A 10,647-nucleotide genomic window follows, 5' to 3' on the forward strand; every position below is an offset into this window, starting at 1 on the left:
CTCCAATTCTTCCACCTCAGATCTCTCACAAACGGCTCGCCGTCGACGATCGACGCAGAAGGGAGAAATGTCCGCAGCTACGTTCTCTACAAAACCCACCCAACCTTTCTTCGTTTCACTTTCTATTTCACCCGATATCGTCAAAAATCAGCCGTATTTGGATACGAAAATTTCGAAACTTTGACCTCGGATTTCGTCCGTTTCGGGGTCAAATCGCTTTCCGACGCAGAAGGGAGAAACGTCCGTCGCCTCATTCTCTACATAATCCAACCAAATTCCTTCCGTTTTCTCGTATTTTTCACCCCGTATAGTCAAAAATCAGCCGTATTTTTATACGGAGATTTTCGTAACTTCGACCTCGATTTTCATCGATTTCGGGGTCAAACCGTCTTTCCGCCGTAGAAGGGAGAAGAGACGAGCACATCGAGATCTTCGAAACCACCAAGCCAGTTTCGAAAATCAGCCGCTTCGAAGTTCGGTCCATCTCGATTTCGCGCCAATCGCCTCGATTTCCGCGCACGTGCTTCAATTCCGTCGCCTAGTGATTGTAAGGAACTCTGAATTTCTATTAATAATCATAGATTGTGAAAATTGCATTTAGGATTTTATTGGAAAATTTGGATGTATTTTCGAAATATAGAATTCTTTGTTTATTTCAAAATTCACGCCAGAAATTGCATGTTTGATATGTTTAATTGTATTTTTAACAAATTATACGTGGGTAGAGTATTTTAACGGGTTATTGCCATAAATTGGGTCTTGTGCACTGCTCGGACCCCGTTTTGATATGAAATTTGTATTTTTTTTCAATATTATTGATAGAAATAAATTGTATAGTTGAAAAATGTGATTTAATATTCAATGAACTCATATTGAGTTGATGAATATCAGAAAATGGATATTTTATGAAGAGATTGAAAACTGTAAAAGTCGAAAAAAGGGAAAAAGGGTATGAAATGGTAAAATGTCAGAGTCACACCCGAGGGGTGATGTCTGCATTTTACGTTGTTGTGTTGTATGCAGGTTGGTGAACGGATATCCAGGGATAATGTTACTGGTTGCATGTTTATTTACTTTCTGTTAGCGCGAGGCGCTCTGTTATGTTATTTATTTTAGGCCGGGTGGCCACACTTGCATGGTAGGAAACTGGATATCTATTCTCAACCTTGTATTGTTAATTTTTCTTTTGTTTTCAAATGAAAATAATATATATAAGTAGCTATTTTGTGAGCTGTTAAAGAGTTTGTGAATGCCTGAAGGGATAGTGCATCATATCATCCGGAGTGGTGTACTATCCTGGGATGTACGGTAGGGACCACCAAACTCATACGTGGTATGGGACGCGTATGAGAGTGGAGTCACAACTGGAATCCGGGTTTATTCCTCTCTATCTTTACCAGTGAACTTGTAATGTAAAGGTGGTCGTATACGAATGGTTTGTATCTTTGGGAATCACATGTACGCCTGATAGGCATAGACGAAGATGATTAGTCAGTGATCACTAACAATCTATAGTAGTCGAACGTTCTGACACATCGAAAAGAGACCCATTGCTTACGGTCACGTCAAACGGCCAGCCTGAGCCGGATAAATGGTCAACCAAACGTGGTAAGGGCAGCGACCGGCCACAAAATCAGGAACTAAAAGCCAGAGAGAAATTGTAACATCATGTCCCGACTGGGAGCGATCCAGTCGTGAATCCCAACACTCTAATTCCAATACTCCACCATTGTGTATTATGTATCTGTTGCTTATTTTGATATATATAAATGAAATGCATGTTTATTATTTCCATTTGATCAATTAGATTTGTATAAAAAGAGAATGTTATAGTGAGTACTGCTGATCGATGTAATGTGAGTTTTAAAATGTTTAGTTGCTCATCCCTGGCTATATATCCAGTTAATCGTAGGTTTTCTTCTGTAAAACTTTGTTTATTTTAAAATGATTCAGTATGTTTATTCGTTCATGTTAGGAGAGGTTATTGGCAGAAATTGTTGCTTCCTTACTGGGTAACCATTGTTACTCACCCTTTCCTTCTCCATTTTTTTTAGTTTCAGATCTGAAGCTTGGCGAAACAAGTGTAGAACAAGAGCGAGGATCATCTGGTTGGTCAGATAGACAACCAGAGTCCGTCACCTGGTAAGTATTAGGGCTATACCCCCTAGTGGTGTCAGTTTCTCCAGGTAGTCTTATGGATTCTGTCTTGAGTGTTAGGAATTATGTTAGAGTGAGGAATTTTGTATAATCCTGTATATAATTTTTCTTCTTCCGCACTCTGATCTATCGGACATTATTAGACGTATATAGGCTTCCGCTAGTATTATATTTTGTTTGTTATATGCAGGATTGTATGTCGTTTATCAGGTGCAGGTTGAATCGCCTTGGAATGCTAACATAAACAGAGGAGACCATGCCGAAATTTCGAGGTGCCACCTCGTACCTTGAAATCTGACATGGGGATTTGTGTTAGTGTTCGGCGGGGCGCCACAGATGGTATCAGAGCATAGTATTAGATCCGTATGGGATACTGATCTGCTATATTTTGGAGAATTCGCTGATACCACAGATATTAGAGCGATAATCATAGAGTGTCATTAGGAATTCGGTATTGGAATTATGAGTTCTTCCGTGTCTAGAGGTCTATAGAACCTAGTAAGCCTAGGATAGGATTCTCGGTTTGTTCTGTTAGTAATGGAAATAGAGTCCATTACTAAGTTCTAGGCTGCGATAGAATTTATAGTTATGTAAGAGTAGTTTTGGCCTAATTCTAATAAGTTCATTGTTACGGATAAGCACAAGTGAGAAGAGTAGAAGAGGCAAAGGTTGAAACGTAACAGAGACAAGATAGGTTTTGGATCAGACTACTGACTCGATATCACAACTAATGTCATTCATCGGATAGGTAACTGAGTCTCATGACAAATTTGGAGAAGAAATATGAACAGTACAACCACCAGCACCTCGACGCCAAATAGAAGGAAGACAATTAGTTTCTAATAAGCGACAAACAATTACAAAACTAGTAAATTCATAGGAAATATATATCATACATGAGGATTGAGATTATAGACATACCTACTCAATGGATAAAAGAAATTTATAAGAAACAACATATACTACTAAATCAGTTGAAAAGAAGAGTTGTGATATATTACGAATGTGATAAATTGGGATATAAAGGAGAACAATGTTTGGGTCAATATCAATCGATTAAGGATGCGTGCCTCAAAAAGATGTTAGACAAACTAATTGAAAGAACAATAAGGCCACTAGATTTAAATAAAGTGGATAACGTACTCGTGCCACCCTGAATAAACAAGACTAGTGGCCAGAGACTAGAAATGGTACAAGACTTACAACAATTGCAAGGTGCACCACTAAATCTAAGAAAAGAGAGAGCGTTGGACTTCTTCGCAAAAAGTAAATATTATTCAACTTCAGGGACCACTACTACAGATCGTGCCTTTGAAGAATGAGAGAATTCCCCAGCCCAAAGGACAAGTAAATCTAGAGATGTGGTAGTAGAATTTCCAACGATTACTTCCACCGAGATTTGAGAGTTTTTTTCAATCCGATTGAGATTTTGAGTATCATGTAGTACCTGAGAGATCAGTGGGTGACGGTGACTAGTTTTTTAGTTAGATGGAGATGCCAATCATTAGTAACGTTGAGATGAATGTATTGGGAGATGAATCAATTGAGTGGATAGACTTCGAGAGGATGTTTCTCAATAGATTTATATCCAAGATTGCTCGAGAAATCAAGTACTAGGAGTTTTTGAGATTAGTGCAAGGTCATCTATCGATTATGGACTATAAGATGATGTTCACTAAGTTTTCACGAGATGCACCCGAGCTTCTCCTGACAGATCTACAGAAGGCCCGTAGATTCTTTAGAAGACTATAACCTTACCTAAGGGCCAAAAGATCGATGATTGAGACTACCAATTATAGAGATACAGTAAATCGAGCTTAAAGGATAAAATGAGAGTAGATAGAGTTACAGACTTCTAGAGGGTAAATTAGGCAACCTTAGACTTCTTCTCCTCTTAGATCAGATTCGGCCAAGAGGCCGATGAATTCGAGGCTAATCTTTCCCGGATCAATGTATCCACAATATAGAACTCCTCCACTATCAAGTTGTAGAGTTTTCCCATCACTGAGTTAGAGAGCAGTTGAAGCTCCAATGATGCCAAAGGGCCAAAGGAATCAACAAGGCAGGTTCAGAGCCTACAGACCCTAGTCTTCCAACTACCCACTTCACAGAGATCTATGAAGACAAGATCATTGACATTGTTACGCGTTTGATCAGGTGGGACATATCAAGAAAGAATATCCTCTATCACAGGCGCAAGTAAGAGCTATGACCTAGGAGAAAGTACCTATCTCCGATGAAGTTTTGGAAGTAATGATTTTTAATTATAATATTAAAAAGTGGAGTTATATTCAACGCTAGTTCCTCTAGATCATATAATTCTGTGAAGAGTTTGCACACTTGCTAGAGCTAGAAACCACTGACACAGGTCAAGTATTGAAATTATTTATACCATTGAGAGGCCTTGCGAAGAAAAAATAAGATTTTTGGAAGATCATTTAAGAACTTGCAAAATAAGTATTAGAATAATTGTAAAGTGGTGAAAAGACAAGTGATGTTCAATTGGTATGCTAGTCTTTATATCAAGTCTAGTCAATTACTCGGATATTACGCTAGTAGATAAGTAGGTGTTTCTTGTATATCCTTCATATCGAGAGCTACTTCCTTGACTATCAACACAGGGAGTTGCGTATATCTCTTTTCGATTGAAGATGACTTAACTTTGGGGAGGCCTAACGATTGAACTGTTAGATGAAGCAGCTCTTGCTTTACGACTTCTTGAATTGATTATCATTCTTTAAAAGATAGATCATCATTTGCCTTTCATCTTTCTATCCTCAGTGTCAGCTTTAACTCTTCTTTTGCCTTCTCATTTCACGATCGCTTTCTAGTAGAGGATTTCATTATTATCGTTTCGTTACGTGATCAATACTTTCTATAGACAGAGTACGCAGTTTCGAGATTTTGATTGTGGGCTCATTTTCACTCATCATCGAAACAAAAGTGGTATAAGTAAATATTATGATTCCGTAGTGAAGCAGTGACCACCACCTGCCTGTGCCCACATCCATCCTAAAGAGATTTAGTAGAGCATAAGTTAGGAGGTGGGTCGATGTAAAATGTGAGAAAGAATAACTTGTGACAATGTTGCATTAATGATGACTTAATGGGATTGTGAGAAAATAAATGTAGGATTTATCCCCTCGAGTAAGATTTTAAATTATAAAGGTTATGACAAAGGTTTTGAGGAAAAATCGCAATAAGTAAAAATGTAATATCGAATCGATATAAGGATAGTGGGGTGTGCGGTAAGACTATGCTTTTGGGAGTAATATTCATAATAATATGGAGTAAAACATAATATATGATGTAATTGATGAGAGAAGTAAGGATGAAGAATAAAGAAGATGTGAAAGGATTGTTGTTGATAGACATTGAATGGGAAAGTGATACAAGGTGAATTGATTGTTATCTTAAGTTATACAATAATGGATTAGTTGGAGTATGAGTTTGAAAATAGAGTGATAATTAATGAATGTTTTGAGTTTGATGGAATATGGGAGATATAGTCTACGAGTTATAAATGAGATTGGTTTGGGACTAAGAATAGATAGTAATCGAAAATAAGTAGTATTTATTATATACATGTCGTGTTAGTGGAATAGCGACAAAGTTTGATAAGTAGGATTTCAATTTCGAGGACGAAATTTTTATTAAGGGGGGAGAATGTAACACCCCGAATTTTTAATTCGTATCTCGAGGAAAAAATAATAGTGAAATTTTAAGAATCTTGAAAGTGGGATTTAGGGGTAAAATTTTAGGATGTTTTCTGATCATTTTTAATGGAATCTGACCTCACCATTAGATTCAAAATGATCGAAAAACATGTTTAGCCTGTAAGCACGCTCAAATGCGAGTCCGAATATAAAAGTTGCAAAATCCTCGATTACACGGGGTCGGACTAGGCTAAAAATAGTGACTTTTTGTTAGAGCAATAATTTTTAAAATTTGATTATACCATTGGGTTCATAACGAAAATTATTCAATATGGACTATTTATTTGTCATTTTTGGAGATCAGGAAGTCGAATTATCGCCAAAAACGAAAACGACATCAAGTTTAGGGGTCACGTCAGGCCAAAAAATGTAAATTTCTGTGTCGAGACAAGATTTATGAAAAATTGACTATACCATTAGATCCGGAATGAAAAATTAGGTGAAATAGAGTATCGTTTGTCAGTTTTGGAGACCGAATGACTAAGTTATCGTCGATCAAAACAATAGGCGAAATACGAATTCGTCCCAATATATATTTAATAATAATTTTAATTTTTTTATATAACTCATCTTCCCCAACGCGTCATAGGCCGAGACATAAAACGAAAATTTGATTTTCCTCCATTCTTCCACCTCAGATCTCTCACAAACGGCTCGCCGTCGACGATCGACGCAGAAGGGAGAAATGTCCGCAGTTGCATTCTCTACAAAACCCACCCAACCTTTCTTCGTTTCACTTTCTATTTCACCCGATATCGTCAAAAATCAGTCGTATTTGGATACGAAAATTTCGAAACTTTGACCTCGGATTTCGTCCGTTTCGGGGTCAAATCGCTTTCCGACGCAGAAGGGAGAAACGTCCGCAGCCTCATTCTCTACATAACCCAACCAAATTCCTTCCATTTTCTCATATTTTTCACCCCGTATAGTCAAAAATCAGCCGTATTTTTATACGGAGATTTTCGTAACTTCGACTTCGATTTTCATCGATTTCGGGGTCAAACCGTCTTTCGCCGTAGAAGGGAGAAGAGACGAGCACATCGAGATCTTCGAAACCACCAAGCCAGTTTCGAAAATCAGCCGCTTCGAAGTTCGGTCCATCTCGATTACCGCGCCAATCGTCTCGATTTCCGTGCACGTGCTTCAATTCCGTCGCCTAGTGATTGTAAGGAACTCTGAATTTCTATTAATAATCATAGATAGTGAAAATTGCATTTAGGATTTTATTGGAAAAATTTGGATGTATTTTCGAAATATAGAATTCTTTGTTTATTTCAAAATTTCACGCCAGAAATTGCATGTTTGATATGTTTAATTGTATTTTTAACAAATTATACGTGGGTAGAGTATTTTAACAACGGGTTATTGCCATAAATTGGGTCTTGTGCACTGCTCGGACCCCGTTTTGATATGAAATTTGTATTTTGTTTTCAATATTATTGATAGAAATAAATTGTATAGTTGAAAAATGTGATTTAATATTCAATGAACTCATATTGAGTTGATGAATATCAGAAAATGGATATTTTTATGAAGAGATTGAAAACTGTAAAAGTCGAAAAAAAAGGGAAAAGGGTATGAACTGGTAAACTGTCAGAGTCACACCCGAGGGGTGATGTCTGCATTTTACGTTGTTGTGTTGTATGCAGGTTGGTGAACGGATATCCAGGGATAATGTTACTGGTTGCATGTTTATTTACTTTCTGTTAGCGCGAGGCGCTCTGTTATGTTTATTTTAGGCCGGGTGGCCACACTTGCATGGTAGGAAACTGGATATCTATTCTCAACCTTGTATTGTTTTTTTCTTTTGTTTTCAAATGAAAATAATATATATAAGTCGCTATTTTGTGAGCTGTTAAAGAGTTTGTGAATGCCTGAAGGGATAGTGCATCATATCATCCGGAGTGGTGTACTATCCTGGGATGTACGGTAGGGACCACCAAACTCATACGTGGTATGGGACGCGTATGAGAGTGGAGTCACAACTGGAATCCGGGTTTATTCCTCTCTATCTTTACCAGTGAACTTGTAATGTAAAGGTGGTCGTATACGAATGGTTTGTATCTTTGGGAATCACATGTACGCCTGATAGGCATAGACGAAGATGATTAGTCAGTGATCACTAACAATCTATAGTAGTCGAACGTTCTGACACATCGAAAAGAGACCCATTGCTTACGGTCACGTCAAACGGCCAGCCTGAGCCGGATAAATGGTCAACCAAACGTGGTAAGGGCAGCGACCGGCCACAAAATCAGGAATTAAAAGCCAGAGAGAAATTGTAACATCATGTCCCGACTGGGAGCGATCCAGTCGTGAATCCCAACACTCTAATTCCAATACTCCACCATTGTGTATTATGTATCTGTTGCTTATTTTGATATATATAAAATGAAATGCATGTTTATTATTTCCATTTGATCAATTAGATTTGTATAAAAAGAGAATGTTATAGTGAGTACTGCTGATCGATGTAATGTGAGTTTTAAAATGTTTAGTTGCTCATCCTTGGCTATATATACCAGTTAATCGTAGGTTTCTTCTGTAAAACTTTGTTTATTTTAAAATGATTCAGTATGTTTATTCGTTCATGTTAAGAGAGGTTATTGGCAGAAATTGTTGCTTCCTTACTGGGTAACCATTGTTACTCACCCTTTCCTTCTCCATTTTTTTTAGTTTCAGATCTGAAGCTTGGCGAAACAAGTGTAGAACAAGAGCGAGGATCATCTGGTTGGTCAGATAGACAACCAGAGTCCGTCACCTGGTAAGTATTAGGGCTATACCCCCTAGTGGTGTCAGTTTCTCCAGGTAGTCTTATGGATTCTGTCTTGAGTGTTAGGAGTTATGTTAGAGTGAGGAATTTTGTATAATCCTGTATATAATTTTTCTTCTTCCGCACTCTGATCTATCGGACATTATTAGACGTATATAGGCTTCCGCTAGTATTATATTTTGTTTGTTATATGCAGGATTGTATGTCGTTTATCAGGTGCAGGTTGAATCGCCTTGGAATGCTAACATAAACAGAGGAGACCATGCCGAAATTTCGAGGTGCCACCTCGTACCTTGAAATCTGACATGGGGATTTGTGTTAGTGTTCGGCGGGGCGCCACAATCTATATGCGATCCATCAAGATCAACAATTGGGCGATCGGTTCAAACGAATTCATTTATTTTTTCAACAAATTAAATTTGAAAAAAAAAAGAATTTTAAAGCACTAGTTACAATTCTTGATCAAAGTCGGTGCCTAAGAACGATCTTGTCCTATTGATACGAGGAGAATATACTACGTCTATTCAAGGAAATGATGTGATTTAAGAGTGTCTTTGTGCGCTACCTCTTCCCTGGGGATCTGATTGGCCGATCTTGATTTCAGAGAATTGGATTGGGTGCTAATAGAAAATATATTTTTTCAACGCGACTTGTTTGCAACAATCTACTTTTATAAAATGTTATACCGACTTTGTGTCAATGCCAGCTCCAACTGATGTAATTCTTTAAAAAAATTTATACCAACTCTGTGATGATGTCAGTTTTGTACTGATGTAATCACTTTTTAATTATATTGACTCCGTTTCGATACCAGTTCCGGTTGATGTAATTATTTTTAAAAATATTTTACTAACTCCGTGTTAATGCCAGTTCCGTGTTGATGCCAGCTTCGTGCTGATATAATAATTTTTTAATTATACTGACTTTGTGTCGATGCTAGTTCTGGTTGATGAAATTCTTTTTCAAAATATTTTACCGACTTCGTGTCGATGCCAGCTTTGGCAGATGTAATTCTTTTTCAAAATATTTTACCAACTCCGTGCTGATATAATCATTTTTTTATTATATCGACTTCGTATCAATGCCAGCTTCGGCTGATGTAATTATTTTTCAAAAATTATACAACTTCATGTTGATGCCAGCTCCGTACTAATGTAATTCTTTTTTCTCAAACGATCCTGCTTTGTGCTAACGAACTATGTTTTTTAAATTTACTTAACTAAATTTTCCTTTTGGGTACCATCCTTAATAATTGATCGAACCTAATAAAGCATCATGCATTTCCCTTTTTGTAAATAAGATAATAACGTTTGGTCTTCTGTACCCACAGAAGGCCAAACAAAAGAAGTACGAACACCCTGAGAAATCTCCGTATTTCCTTCGATCTTTATCAAATATGAGTAACTCAGAGGACCCCCAACCTACAACGAATAAGCTAGCTGAGGCTAATGCAATGATACCAAGGCTATTAGAAATAACGAAAAGGCAGGAAATAATGTTGACAGCCATTTTGAGTAGTACTAATTTTCTACAAGCATAAGCTGCTCAACACCAAGCATCTGGGTCAAACTTTGAACTCCTTGAGTAGCCACGACAAGATCAACAAATCACCCCACCTCCTACTATACCAGTGTATATCAAGACCCTCCACTTTATATCCCACAGAATTAACTACTTTTGATGGTGATCCTAGACGATGAATATGACTTCAGGACTCCTGAAGCTAAGAGTGTTATCGACGATAAAACGACCTAACAAATCGAATATCTCCGAGAGGAAATAAGACGAATAAAGGACACAAATACTCTAAGAGGGATCAAGTTCAGGATATTTACTTCTACCCCAATGCTCAGCTACTAACTAAGTTCAAGTGCCTGGAATTCAAAAAATATAATGGAGTAGGGTGCCCTTGTCGCACCTCAAATTGTACTGTGGATCAATGTGCCCATAACTGTTGGTATAATTATTCCAGAGGAGTCTGATAGGGCCAACTCTTAAATG

General features: G+C 37.5%; 1 long non-coding RNA gene across 1 annotated transcript; it reads left to right on the forward strand.

Moving 5' to 3' along the window:
* Positions 1-489: 489 nt before the first annotated feature.
* LOC147401465 (uncharacterized) lies at positions 490-2,340 on the forward strand. Its single transcript, XR_015178209.1, has 2 exons — positions 490-547; positions 2,055-2,340. It is a non-coding gene; the product is annotated as an uncharacterized LOC147401465 (long non-coding RNA).
* Positions 2,341-10,647: the final 8,307 nt, after the last annotated feature.

This window comes from Akebia trifoliata, chromosome 5 (genome assembly GCF_017979445.1).
Source record: "Akebia trifoliata isolate Shusen 1 chromosome 5, ASM1797944v1, whole genome shotgun sequence".
In the NCBI taxonomy this organism is placed as follows: domain Eukaryota; kingdom Viridiplantae; phylum Streptophyta; class Magnoliopsida; order Ranunculales; family Lardizabalaceae; genus Akebia; species Akebia trifoliata.